Consider the following 15,437-nt stretch of genomic DNA (forward strand, 5'->3'; position numbering starts at 1 on the left):
GAACTACAGGCCCATCAGCCTGCTGTCCAGCCTCGGCAAGATAGCGGAACGAGTTATCTTGCGGAGGCTTACGAGGGAAACGAGTGAGCTTGACCTGCTGCCGCCTGAGCAGATTGGGTTCCGTGGTAAACACTCCACGGAACTTCAGCTGCTGAGGATCGTAGAAAGATGTGCCAAGGAAATAAACCAGAAGAGGACAACCGGCATCCTAGCTCTGGACGTCGAAAGAGCCTTCGACAGAGTGTGGAGAAAGGGACTCTTCTGCAAAATGCTGAAAACAGGTATTAGTGAGAAAATGTGCCAGTTAATCGACAGCTATATTTGCAGAAGGACATTCAGCGTCAAAGTTGGGAACTGCGGGTCAGAAGATAGAAGCACAGAAGCTGGAGTGCCGCAAGGAGCGGTACTCTCCCCGATGGTATACAAGATCTATACTAGCGACATCCCCCGGACCGCCAATACTACCCTGGCTCTCTTTGCGGACGACCCAGCTCTGATGTCATCTTCATGGCGCAAAGAGCAAGTGCGTCGAAACCTGCAACTTGCCATTGATGAACTACAAAAGTAGCCAGGAAAGCCTTTTGTAGCCAGGAAAAAAGGCCCAGACACCAGATGGCCCAATAGGGCAATAAATAGGTACAAGCAGTAACCTGTAGAGTGCTGTAAGTGTATAACTTTTAGAATAGAGTGATAGAAGTAAAAACTCCTGGAAACTTGCAGTCAAAAAACGGGGGTTTTTTAGTTGGTAGAAATCCAACACTACCTGGTGTCACGGGACACTGGGTGTCTTCGAGAAGATTTTTTATCCTCCAGCCGCCGCCGGGCAAACAGGAAAAAAAAAAGAGGGAGTCAGTGAAGTGACAGCAGCGACTGCAGAAGAGCGTGCTTTCCGTCTGTAATTGTTATTGTTTGTGAAGTTGACGGTAATTTTGAAGTTAATTTGTTCCTGTTTCGCTTTTAAAGTTATACTGAGGTGAATAAAAGTTGGAAGCTGAAGAAAGAGTTTGATACTCGGCCATCCACGGTACAATATAGTAAGTGTCTTCTGGTTTAGTACATTAATGTTGGCGTAAATAAGTCTACGAGTCATTGCTGTATGTTGCAGGTAGTCTGTCTTAGTTGGTCTCTGGGTTCAGTTGGGAAAGCTCTATGTGGTTCTGCGAGATCAAACATGAGAATGTACATGTAACTTCCGAAGAATGCTACAGTTGTATGTATGTCAAAATCCTCGAAATCCTTACAAAGTTCGCGCAAAGCAGCGAAGAAGAAGAAGTTCTTCACTGGAATCCATTGATTATTCACAGGTACAAATAAATAAAATTATTGGGTTATCTACCTTAAAAAGGGGCAATCAAATAAATACAACATTCCTTGATAAGGCAGACCAAAATATCGAGCTACAGGGGGAACACAATAAGAACAAGTATTTTTTGTATTTTTACACCTAAAAAATTAATGGCAAGAACACCACCGAAACCACATTTTGATGTCACCAAAACACAAAAAAGGCCAAGATCAGAATCCAGTCCTCCGGTCATACAAGATAGACAAAAGATTCGAAAACAGACCGAAAATGCTAAAGAAGAGGACCACATTAATAATGGTGCTACAAAAGATGAAGATTTACACTTTGCAAGTACTAACAATGTCACATTAATTGAAGAAAGCATTGGAAAACATTCACCCTGTCTCGGAGAAAGAACAGTTTAATAAATACGACCTTTCAAAGATGCGGAAGGCAAGTTTTAAAGTCTATAAAACAGTGACAACCTTAGTATATAGAGTAGGACAACTCGAAAAAGAAAACTTAAAATTGCAACGAGAAATTAAAATAAAAAGCACAAATACAAACAATACTAAACCAGTAGACTGCCCCCAAACACAAGTAGTCATTGGAAAGGCCCCAAAGACATATGGCACAATCACAAAAACCACCCCACATCAAAGTGACGACATCAGGAAAGAACATTGGGCAACTCCCCCAAAAACAAGACAACATGACATGTTAATCAAATTAAAAGAAATTAAGAGTTTATCGAAGAAAATTCTCAAATAAAAACCATGTTTGGACCAGATGTAAGCAACAAAATAAAATATATTGCTAAAAAACAAAGCAGAAATAATAGTAGAGAAAAGTGGATTCTGCAAACGCCGCCAGAAATATTTAAATGGCTAATAAGAAATGAAACTCTAACTCTTGATCTTACTAGAGCATACGTCCAGGAACATATCAATGTTGCGTTGTGCTTCAGATGTTGTAATTTCGGACATGTAGCTAAGCATTGTAAAAGTGATGTATGTTGCTACAAATGTGGAGGTACGCATGAACCCAATCATTGTACAACACAAATTATAGATTTTCAAAACTGTAAGCGCTTGAGACTTAATGACAGAATTCACTGAATTCATCAAAAATGTCCGGCTTTTCTGCAAAAGATGAAGAAACAGCGCGAATAGATTAATTTTAACAACACCCAAGAACAAAAAACTTCTTTCCGACTCAATAGAACAGTCTAACCGAGATAATACTAATGCCCCGACGAAATTAACAAGATTCAGTATCATACATCAAAATTTCCAGTCCCTAGGAAACTGTGTGGATACTATTAATCACATGCTAGATGAAAATAAATATTGCAAATGTCAATGAAAAAAGAGGAACACCTAAAAACGATTGCAGAAAAAAAGAATATGGAGGAGCTGCAATATACCTAGACAAAAACCAAAAATTTACCCAGCGAACAAAAATCAATAAGCTATCAGTAGAGGGCGTCTTTGAATGTGTATGTATAGAAAGTAAATTTCGAGAAGAGTCTTTTATCGTGATGACAATATACAGGCCACTAAAAGGAGACATAAAAATGTTTCTTAAAAAAATAAAATTCGCACTTATCCTAATTGCGAATGCAAATAAAAATATTGTCATTGCGGGTGATTTTAATATAGAACTTTTGGAATGGAATGGTTACAAGACGCAATTTTTATCTGTGAGGGCTCTTTTAATCTGTACCAAACAATAGATCAAAATACAAGAATAACATCAACATCTAATAGTTGTATAGACAATATATTTACAAATGTTCCGAAATGCAGGGTCTCGAGTCATATTCTAAATACTCATCTCGGATCACACTGCACAAAAAATAGTATTAGAGTGTAAAATTTCCGTAAAGCCGACAAAGCAATGCTACTTCAAGAGATTTTTCAGTGAGGATAGTCGAAGGGAGTTTTTCAATATTCTAAATAAGCAACAATGGTTAGAAGTTTATGCAATAGATGTGGCGGATGTAAATAAACAATGGTCAATTTTTATGAGCACTTTTTTGGCAATTTATAATCAATGTTTTCTGAAAAAGTTATTTAACCCTAAACATAGAACAAATACTCTCTATACCGATAATGAATAAATACGAAAATTAAAAAAAAGACTAGATGTTCTACTGATGATAAAACGTCGGAATAATAATTATAATGAAATTTATTCTACGGTGAAAAAAGTATATGATGAGTTGCTGACTGCAGTCAGAGTAGAGAATTATGCTAAGAGGATACAAAATTCGGACAATAAAAATAAATGCATGTGGACTATTTATAATGAAAGATCAGGTAATTCAAGCAAACACGGTGCCATGATTGATGGAGAGCCAGACGAATTATCGAACAGATATAACGAGTTCTTATTAGAATCGATTCCAGATCTAATTAAAAAAATACCCGATATTGAATGGATGCACAATATCCAGGAAAATCATAGATCCATATTCTTAAAGCCAGTCAATCAACAGGAAATATTTTAATTAGCGCACAGAATTAAGAACAAACCTAGTAGTGGTGACGATGAGTTGCCCACAAGTCGTATGCGTCAGATCATTCCGGTTATAACCCAGGTAATTTGCTTTGTCATAAATAACTCACTGAGAGAAGGAGTGTTTCCTGAATCTAAAGTTGTCTGCAATTAGACCATGTTATAAGAATAAAGGCGATTCTAACATGTTAGATAACTACAGACCCATCAGCCTACTACCGGCTTTCTCAAAGTTATCTGAAGTTGTCATGTCCAAACGGTTAATGAATTTTATCATGGAGTCTGATATTTCTTCGCGAAACCAACATGAAGGGACGATCCACTCAAACGGCGATCTTTCAGTTCACACAAGCAATTTTGAGACATCTGGAGGCCGACGACATGGCTCCAGGAATATTTTTGGATCTTTCAAAGGCATTTGACTGTCTGAATCGAAATTTACTGCTGAAAAACCTAGAAATTTATGGGATCAGGGGGCGCGCTCTTGAGTGGCTTCGCTCATATTCAAATAAGAGACCCCAAAGGATGATTATACGCCAGGACGGTATGTCCTACAAATCGAAAATTTCGCAAAGCACAGTAGGTGTGCCACAGGGGAGTACGCTTGGACCTATTTTGTTTATAGTCTTTCTGAATGACATTAACATCGAATGAACCGAACATTTTCTGCTAACGGAGTATGCAGATGATACAAACCTGCAAGTAGGAGGAAAAACAATCCCTAAACTCGTGGTAAATGCCACTACTTTGTTTAAATCGGCAGAAAGATGGTTTGGAAAAAATGTGTTATGCTTAAGTAAAGAAAAAACCAACACATTACTGTTTAGAACCAAATTAAATAAAAATCAGAAACCAGACACCATTGTTGTTGAAGGGCTACAAATTGCAGTAGGTAGTAGCACAAAGTTTTTGGGGATTTATATTGATGAATTTTTAGACTGGTCTTGCCATATTGATTACCTTAGTAAGAAACTAAATAAATTCTGTTTTTGTATCCGAAATGTTTCAAGATACCTGAATGAAACGGCACGCAAGGCCCTGTATTTCGTAAACTTTGAAGGAACACTTAGGCAGGGAATAATTTTTTGGGCGAGTAGCTCGAGGACTCGAAATATATTTACAGTACAAAAACGTGTACTAAGGACTATCTACGGAACGTCTCCTTTGCAGTCTTGTCAAGGGGTTTTTAAATCAAAGGGTGTTTTAACCGTGTACGCTTTTAACCGTTAACGTTTAACGCTCTCTAGTATGGTATTTTCTCCTGGAGTCAAATTAATATCGCAAAAATTACTATCCATATTTGTGACAGCCGAATATTTGAGTTGATAGGACAGAGAAAGATAGGTACCCATATGCCTGCCCAACACAAAAGAAGCAGCCAAAATTAATTTTCCTCCAAATAAGATTATTTAAATTAAAGATGGCCATAACCAATTTTATTTTTTTTAACTTGTAGGTGGTACTGATAGGTTGGGCAAGTTTCCCTATTATCGTCTTCATGATTACAATCATATTGAGTTTTTTTTAAGCGAAATTTTACTAAAATGGCGATAATCTGACAACGTCGCAAGTAAGAAAAAAACAATTTATTTACGGTGCATATGCATCGTTTCAAGCTGCATTCCATGAGCTCATGAAAAATGGGTAGTTCTATTTAAAAAAATACACTTTGATCTTGCCTCGCTTAGTCTGAGACACTCTGTATTATACAAGATATTTTTAAAATGTGCGCACTTTGTGCGTGAACAACTTTTATATGAAACTATTTTTTGAAAATTCAACACCAAATGGAGTCTATCGCACTAAAAACCACCCTGTACATGGAGTCTTTCCCAGCCTAACTAAATTTTCTTTTGATACATCATCTTATCAAACAATTTTGGTGTGCATTCCATAAATATATTCACATTACCATTTTTTAATTCCGTGATGAATGTGATTTTCAGCGAATCCCCTTCATCAAAAAAACCATTCTGACTGATTATTAAATCCTGTATCTCTTCGGCAGACCTACTTTTCCTATTATTAAAGCCAACTAATTGAATACGGGGATTTTTTAGTTTGGTTTCCTCTTCTTCATATCCTTTTAATGTCTCTTGTGCTGCCTGTTTTAATTTTTGTATGTCCTGTTTAGAGTTGCATCTTATGGTAACACTGCCCTGTGATGTTTCTCTAAGCTTGTTAATTCCTATATTCAAGTCAGATGGTCTTAATTTTGAGGTGATGTCATTTTTTAGGGTTCAAAAGTTTGCTTCTTTTTTCTCTGACTAGAATAAATTGAAATCGGGTATTGATATTTCAGATCAGCCGAAATCCCATTTTATAAGCATATTACCCAAGGAGGGGTACTAAATGGTACAGAAACCTAACAACTTAGCCTATTTTAATGTTTGTGTTTGATGCATTCTTGAAGTACAAAGAAGAACATCAGATTACGTAATTCAAGAAAAACTTAGGGTCGGCACTCTTGACGCTTAATGAAAATATTACGGACGACAGACCGTCAGTCGATTGCTCGAATATTGTACTGCACGAACTTCGATTGGGTGCTAAACATTGTTGTGTTGTTTGACACGAGTTAACTGTTTGAAGAATGACAAACCGTTTTTAAAAACTACTTTTATTGCTAATATTGTTACAAGTTTACTTAAGCGTGGTTGTACTGTGACTAACTTTTACATTAATTCAATGATATAAGCAAAACATGAGGCTTCTTTATAAAATTATGATTGGCGGTATCTGCTGATACAGCGGAATCCATGGGAACTGGCCACATAGCTCCTCCCTCCGAAGATTCGACTCCATCGTCTACGAGGTTAGTTGGACCTCTTGAAGTTCTACTTGAGATGAATTGGGGCGGTTTGGACAAATTTGATGCCTTCCTTTACACAAGTACAGTCCAAAGCCTATGATTAACATAAACAGACATATTAGTGGCCAAAAGTTAGGGAATTTCGTCTCTTCGCTGAAGAACAATTTTGGCTCGTTCTGTTGAAAGTTTTGCTGCAATGTGTAGAGTTCATCCAGGATCGCATTCTGGATATGCTGGGTTAGGTTAAGAGTCACTGGAACGCTTGCTTCTATATTGATATCGAGAAAAAGCACTGGTTGGCTGTGGTTCATTTTTCTTGACTTCTTATCACATCCTGGTTGATAATAATTTGGCAATATATGGAATTTCGATCAAGTATGATCCCGATAGTTTCTTGATTTCGTGTTGGTTTTGGCAAATCTGCTGCACCCTGGTTTCTTAGGGTAGAAGGGCTATCCAATTGTTACTGTTATCTAGTTGCCTTGTGATTGGTTGGTTGATTATCGTTGTTATCAATTGACAGCTAGACAGATTTTCCTTAGATTCCAATAATTGAACCACGCATGGGTTTTGGTTACTAATTGTTTGTAGTTCAGATTCATCGCATATAAAGTTTTGGTCGACCTTTTGACATTCCTGACTACGATATGCATAGTGCAATTTGCTTTTTAAAAGAAACTTAGCCCGCGGTATTACAACCTTAAATTGACTCTTTTCTCCAGTTGGGATTGAATAGATATGGTAGTAGTTAAATTGCACAGGGTAGGTTAGGGGAATTTTCAACAGATAAGTTATTTTATTATTTAATACAAAACATTCTAGACGTATTAATTTTTGAAATAATGAGATGGTTTGCAAATTTACTTCAATTGGCATATTTTGTGATCCAACTTCATCCTTAACTATTAACAATTCTTCATAAAGATTTCTCATTTTTATGATGCTTGGGTGTAGAATTTTTATTTTTGCAAAAGTAATAGAATTTTCAATGTCTTGAAATATGGAGTCGATTACTTCATAAGTATTGATGATTTGATTCAAGGTGTCTTTTATTATTGCGGAATTTTCACTTTGAGTGGTTTTTTTGAATTATCATTTCAATTTGACTGAGTTTTGAATCTACAAGTTTTTCATTACGATTTACTTGTTGAACAGTTTTGTTGAATTCCTTTATAACGCTTAAGGATAAGGAGTTTTGCCTTAATATGGCATGATTGATTTGTTTTTTATTGGTTTGTAATTCTGTTATTAGTTTTTCATATCTTTCGCCGTCAGAAGCATCTAAATTACCAGTTATGGTTTTGAATATTGAGCCAATCCCATTAATTAGGCCACGCTTAAATCTATTCTATTGAGGGATGATTTCTTCTAACTTATTTTCTACTCTATTTTATGTTAAGTGTAAAATCTTAAAGTAGTTTGAAGCATCAAAGTAATATTTTTCGTGACTGCTTAGCAAATGAGATAATTTCGCTGTTTTTGTGTGAAGCTTATTAATTTCAACAATTATTGGATTTAAATCGTAAAAGTGAATCAATGTATGAGTAGATTGTTGCAATTTTGCAAATCCAAGTTTCAATGGAATTACGCCTGCATTATTTTCTAATTCTCGCAATGAAATTTTAGCCTGATATCCCATTGCAAGTTGCAGAAGTCTGAAACAAAATAAATGCTATTCAAAATCTTTAGTGAAACTGTATCTTTTTCTAAGAGGACGTTTTAGATTGCTGAGGTTGATTTTTTCGTAGGAATCGGTTTTTCCTGTTTTACGTTTCGTGTTGATTGAAATCAATTTGCTAGGTTTTGCAAATTGGTCAGCGGTTTTCTGCCGGACGTGCTTTTTCGCATAGACTTCTTCATTAGTATTGAATAGATCCGGAGTTTCTCTAGTTTCGTTAAACTTGTTAGTTATTTTGGTTTTAGAAGTAACAAGATTTTCATTTATTTGTTGAACAAAATTTTGGTTTTGTTCTTATGATCAGATACGTAGTCATTTATTAACAATTGATCCAGATTTATATCAAATGGGTTATCTTCTGTAATGTGACCATTAATTATGTCCATTGGTTTCAACTTTGTTGTAGAATGTATGGAATTAATATATGCCAATATTGCATAAATCATTTTTTGACTAATACGGGGGTTTTTGAAATTTTGATTCTTTAATAAGCGAATGTGCTCTAAAAGAGTTGAGTGTAATCTTTCAATAGTACCATTTGATTGGTGATGGTTAGGAGAGCAAAAGTGAATATTTACTATGTGTACTACGGAATTTTTAAATTCTTTTCCATTATCAACTACAACTTGATTTGGAATCTTGTGATGCGAGAAATAAAATAAATGATTATCTGCAATTTCTGTAGATGACAAACATTTTAAATGATAAGTTTGGGCACTTCGTAAACTACTTCGAAAAACTATTAATAATGGTTAAAAATTTCGTTTGTTCTAGGGTATAAGTATCTAAATGAATTATTTCGAAAGGCCTTGTTGCAGTTGGTGTAATATTATACTGAATTTTGATAGGCTTTCTATCGTATTTACTTCGTTGACAAATTTCACAGTCATTGAGAAAAGCTTGGATAGATTTTCTTAAGTCAGGTCAATAATATTTTGCTTTAATTTTGTTAATTGTTTCATCGATTCCTCGATGGATTGATTTTGATTCGTGATTATTTTTTATAATATCTTTAATGTCATTTTTGTCGGATACATCCACTGATTTGTACAAACATCGTTTCAGTTTTAGGGATGGCCATTTAAACGTTTTTCTAATAACTTCAGAAAAAGGTTCATAAGTGTCGGGATTTTCGAAATATATATAGTACAATTTATCAGATACAACATACTCTCTAATTAGATTAATGACATCTAGATCAAAATTATCTTTCGAAATTTGTGAAATTATTCTTCTTTTGTTTCCAAATGAAATGTGTACTTTCGGTTTAGCCGGTGAATGCAAAACGTACTGAATTATGATTTGATTAGAACCATAATTAACAGCTGTATCTAAAATGTGAATGCCGACTGTGGGATTTTCGTCTGCATTTGAATGAACTGTGACATCATCATCACCTGGAATTCTCAAGGGTCCGTCGTCCGCTTGTACTAGTGTTGATATTTGAGCTATATCATCGTTATCGCGCTGGTTACATACTTTCGAAGTTGAAGGTTGTGACTGCAAAGATGCGGGGTTACGAGATTGTAAATTTAGATGTTTGCTTGCATTTTCATTAACAAATTCATCTAGGTCAAAAGAATCGTTTGTTTGCTTTGTATGAATTTCTTCACAACGTGGGAAAATAGTGATACTATTGATATCTGATTTAGTTTTATGAAAGGAAAGTTGAATCTTACTGAAAGGTGTGGTTAAAAATCCTGTACCAAAATTTAAATTGGTTTGAAGTAATTTTAAATGATCAAGTCCAATTAAACCATCAAATACATTGTGAAATTTAAATAAATAAAATTTCAATTTTGTTGGTTTGGGCAACTGAAATATATTCGATACAGGTATCATGACACTATATTGATGAGATGAGTTTTGGAAAACCGTAGAAACTCTGGATGGATCGATTTTTACAAAGTTTGGGTATAAATTGAATGCTAACTCGGGGTTTATAAAGGATTTAGTGGATCCAGTGTCAATTATGAATTTGATGTTATGTTCGGGAAAAATTATGTATGTTCACTTGAACTACTTGTGTTCAAGGAAATTACTTTTGTTATTTCTCTTGATTTTCTTGAGGCGGTTTTCAAAAATTTTTGCCTTCAATTTCATTGACATATTGAGTTGATGATTCATTGAAATCAGTGCGCCAAGTTGGATCATATTGTGGTTGGATCATTTGGATCTTCATAACTTGAGTTTTCAAATTCTGTATTTGCATAGTCAGTTTCTGTGCCCGGATAAAAATGTCTTAAGTGTAACTTTTTGATAGAGGGCACGCTTTACAGCTGCAGCGGCTGCCGTTTCATGAGCATCAACATGACTACACAGCAAATTTAATAATTCTAAACATTTATCGTAAAATTTCTGAGCTGCTTCGTGTGGAAGTTGTTTAAGCATGACCAAGTCTCTGTTTAAACAACTTTCGTCTCGTTTGTCTGCAAAAGTTCTATTTAATGATTCTTTTACTTCAGCCCAAGTTGAAACACCTTGAATATTAATAACCAATCTTGCATTACCAGTTAATTTGCTAATTAGTGAATTTAGTAAATAAACATTCTGAAAATTATTTGGATTGGTAGCGTCATAAAAGTTAGAAATAATTGACTCACAAATAGCCAAATATCTGTACGGGCTATTAAGCAATTAGGTTTGGTTTTCTGAGATAAGTTTATTTGTACCTTTGAAACCGTGACTAAGCATAATGGCGGAAGTTGAATCGAGAGCTGAACAACCAATAACTCGCTGCAGGTTATAAAAGCAGAAAATCTGCACAATCGTGTATAACTAGGACAGGTAGTTTTCTAACATTGAAAAAGAACAAGCTTTTAAATGAGTTTGAATATCTAAATCGCTAAGAAATTCTTAATAATGCCTATAAGAAATTGTGTTTAGCAAAAGATGTTATTGAAGATCTAGAGGATTTAGAGATCACTAATGGCGACATTGTTTTGGTGGAAAATATATTTTATTCGCTAAAAGCGAAAATAAACATGATTTTGAAATCTAAAATTTGTAAGGTAGACCAGGACAGTAATCAAAGTTTAAATGCGGTAACAGATTCTATAAATATTTCTCAGGTTTGTTTGCAATCTAATGTTACTAAAATGCCTGAAATCCACACAGATAAATTTTCTGCAGATAAAAGTCGTTGGGAGAGTTTTTTGAAATTTTTAACTGATGTTTAAAACGATGATTTGATCGATTTGATCTGGTGTGATTTTTTTAACTAACCAAATCAAAATGTTTGTATGTGGCAGTCCTCTTTTTTGCCATTCGATGGAATACATCCAGCACCGTGTGTCTCCGAAAACCTGATGCTTGACTACGAAATCCATCAGATAAGCCAGTTTCTGTTGTTTGAATACGCGTGCAGTGATGTTGTGACGATCCGACGGTAATTGACCGAGGAATAAAGCGGCGGTTCGACAGAACCACCGGTGATAACCGGTGATCTTCAAGCAGATTTCCAACATATTCGATTCCCATTGAACGGTCTCACAGAAAGCTTTACTAGTCATCCACTGCCATCCACCATAGATAAAGACAAGTATAGATTACCAACTCTCTTGCACAATGTGGAAGCAATGCCAACCCTACCGCCATCTATGATGGACCCAGGCACGACTGCGCTTTTTTACCTTCTCGCGGGTTTGCGTCTCTACTACTCCTGTGTATTCAGGGTTTGCATCCTTGCTATGGTCGGCAACCCATTACTTTCATTGGAATTAAGATATGTTTAATATTCAGTTTAATATATTTGTACAGAGGCAAGACTTGTTTCTGATTTATAAACAAATTAATCAAATTGAAAACAAACATTCTCCTAATCTCAATTAAAGTACTGGGTTGCCGACAATAGCAGATATATATTTAGACATTAGTGATTGGTGTTTGAATATGTTCATAATCTGGACAATAATTAGTGATGATATCCAGTACACTGTTAAGAAAACGCATGTATTAAATAAGTGCTTTATGTTAGATTGCGAGTTTTGCAAAATTTGTATCCAACAGTTGCAGTTGTCCAGACTATTACGTAAATAATGTTATATGCAAACATAAATTTTTCTGTATTAAGAAACAATATTATTAAATCACATCCTCAAACGATATATAAAAATGGGCACAATGTGGTTGATAATTGCTTAAGTTTCTTAAGCAGAACGAATAATAATCGAAGGATAAAAAAGAAAATAGCAGATTTTGCAATTTTTGCAAATAGCCATAATCTATCTTACTTAAGTGACAGCAATTTTCAGGCTTTTATTTCAAATATAAATCCCACAAAAAATATATTAAAAAATTCATCTCAGTCATCTCATAAGGAAAGTCATTTTAAAGACGTTTCAATTACTTCTACATGAGTTATGTGACGGTCCTATACGCGTTCCGCTGAATCAGCCAAATGCTGACAATGCGTTTACTTCAAACAAAAAGCAGATTTCCGATGATTGCCAGTGACTTCATTTTTATCTTTCAACAAATACACATGTAGAGTTTTTTCATAAAAAATAAACGTGTTAGTAGAATTTAGTTGTTTTTGAACAACGGCTTTGCCATATTGAAATAGTTAACTGGCGCAGTCGGTAGGATCTTCCAAAGATCCATCTACCGAAGAGTGACATTGCGTTCAACGATTTAGTGGCAGATTGATTGGTTTGCGAGTTCGGTAATTACAAACTTGTTGTTCGAGAGCATATCGACCGGGTTCGGACATTACTAATCAGTGAATCGCAATGAAACAAAGTAGCTTGTTTCATTGCTAAACAACACCATTCGTGAAAAGTGTCACGAGATTGGACATTTTCGCAGGGACTACAATTTTTGGGGAGGACTACATCGCCATCCAGAAACTTGGGACCTTATAGTACTAATATGGTCAAGTACGCCGTAACTTGTATGTAAGTGCAATTTGTTTCATGACGCATTTAGAAACAATAATTGAAGAATTAAATAAATTATCTATCGAAAGTAACGAAAACCCTTTAACCGACTCTACTAAAAACTCAAAAAGATTACTTGAAGTTCCATTAGTAACTAAGGAAGAAATCAATAATTTATCAAGCAAAATTTTAAGTAGTTTTAAGATGACAATTTAGACCTTTACTAGACACTTTACAATACTTGAAATGTGAAAAAATTGAAAATTGAATGACAAATAACGATTTGAATCGTTATTTGTCAACTTGTCAGAGTTTAATAGACAATTTTCATAATGCTGCTAATCATCTCGATTTCCAAAAGGTCTTTTTGCTTAATAGTGTACCGTGGATGGCCGGGTATCAAACTATTTCTTCAGCTTTCAACTTTTATTCACCGAGGTATAACTTTAAATGCGGAACAGGAACAAACTAACTTCAAATTTACCGTCAACTTCACAAACAATCACAACAGATGGAAAACTCGCTCTTCCGACTCGCGGGGTTTAACCTCTTCTGCACCCGGTCGCTGCTGTCACTTCACTCCCCCCCTGTGGTTCTCCTCGCCGCTTATATAGTTTCCTTCAGGTAACCCAGATGGTCCTCGAAACCTCTAGAACAGATGCGAAACTTCCCGCTTGTCAGTGTCATATTTGACAGTAAATGGGGCGCAAATGGGGCTCCCATTTACTACCATGAATTTTGATCCCTCCAGTTCAAACGTGAGTACCCCACGCCATTTCCGTTGCACTGCCCCCCTTCTAAACCCTGATCGCCCCGATTAGGTAATTCCTGGATCATGGTTATATCTGGCCAAACGGTGAATGTGGACAACTTTAAATTTTGCCTGAGGGCTCTTCTGATTGCTCATCAACAGTTCAACGCCGACGACGTCGCGCGGCTTTTCGCTGGTGTTCACTTGGCGCACCACGTTGTCCATCCATTGCATCAACGTCCTCACCAGGTTGAAGAACTTTCCTCCCAGTTTTCCTCTGCGCTGCTCGCAAACCATTTGCAAACTGGCCCACGCAGACACCACTTCTTGTTCTCTATTTGTAATCTCTTTCGCGCTATCGCCCGCATAGCTGGCTTTAGCTTGGCCGATTCCTCTTGAATCTGTTGCACTTGGTTCTGAAGCGTCTGCAAGTCTTGCATCAATTCTGCTTCTGATGTTTGCGTTGCAGCGTTGAAACAGAACCAGCATCTCGGCCGAGTTCGTCCGACATGGCAACCTGCTTTTTCAAAATGCGACTGAGTACATCCTTGCAGTCGTGGACAAACTTGTGTAATTCACGAGAAGCCGCAAGCGTTTGCGTTCGGGTTTTGATCAATTCCAGCAAATCCTGCCAGGCATCGTTCAGCCCGTCCTTCCATTAGGCGATTGTTGCCCGGTGGGAATGGGCGGCAGCTATCAAGGAGTCTGCAATGTCGTTGACTCCCGCAACTCTTTCACTTCCAATGGTTTCCGTGTCGTAAGCGTCCTTAAAGCGCTCCCATAGCAGAGTGACATGATCGTAATCCTGGCCCAGTTCCTGAGAAGAGGCCACCACTTCGCGATCAGCTATCCACTGCTCTAAGTCGCCAACGTCTCTGTTGAGCAGGAAGAACTGCAAGGCCTCATCCAGCTTAGCGCGTCGTTCTTGCGCCAAATTCTTTAGTCCGGCATATAGCTTGTCCAGTTGCGACTGTTTAACAGCGACCTGCTCTGCCAAAGGATGTCCTTCAGCCGACAGGGCCTGTACAGTTTCACCCAGTCTTCTGATGGTGTCCGCATAAGTTTTAACGGCCGCATCCAGACTTTCGTGCTTCTTCATGAAGTTCCTGGCGCTGGTCTCATCTTTGCCCCGATATTCCACTACTGCTGCGCCCACTCGTTCCTCAGCAAGTTGGCTCGTCTATTATCGCCTCATCGATCAAATTCTGCCCGCTGTTGCGCGCGGTGTTAACGCGCGCCTCGTGGTTCTCCACTTCAGTTTGCTGCGACTGGTTGTTCTGCTGCAATGTGTTAACTTGGGACAGGTTGTTGCCGTATTCCGTGGAAGTTGCCAGGGGTATCTTTTTCGGCTATCCATAGAGGCTCGTCCTCGACATCCCGTCCGAACTGGAGGGCTTCCTTCTTCTTCTCCAGCAGTCACTGTCTTCCGATGAGGGGCTGCTTGATGAGCTGGAAGCGCTCCTCCACTTTGCTCTTTTTCACCTTGATTTTGTTCATGTCCTTGTCGGGTGCGG

General features: G+C 37.0%; 1 protein-coding gene and 1 pseudogene across 1 annotated transcript in view; both read right to left on the reverse strand.

The window, feature by feature from the left end:
• Window positions 1-15,437, reverse strand: part of LOC125502625 (neurotrimin-like) — an 87,737-nt gene that overhangs the window by 54,814 nt on the left and 17,486 nt on the right. The window lies entirely within an intron of this gene.
• Window positions 13,937-15,437, reverse strand: part of LOC125504176 — a 2,295-nt pseudogene continuing 794 nt past the window's right edge.

The sequence above is a fragment of the Dendroctonus ponderosae genome, unplaced genomic scaffold (assembly GCF_020466585.1).
Source record: "Dendroctonus ponderosae isolate FM_Combo_2020 unplaced genomic scaffold, Dpon_F_20191213v2 Dpon_F_20191213_1, whole genome shotgun sequence".
NCBI classification, from domain to species: Eukaryota; Metazoa; Arthropoda; class Insecta; order Coleoptera; family Curculionidae; genus Dendroctonus; species Dendroctonus ponderosae.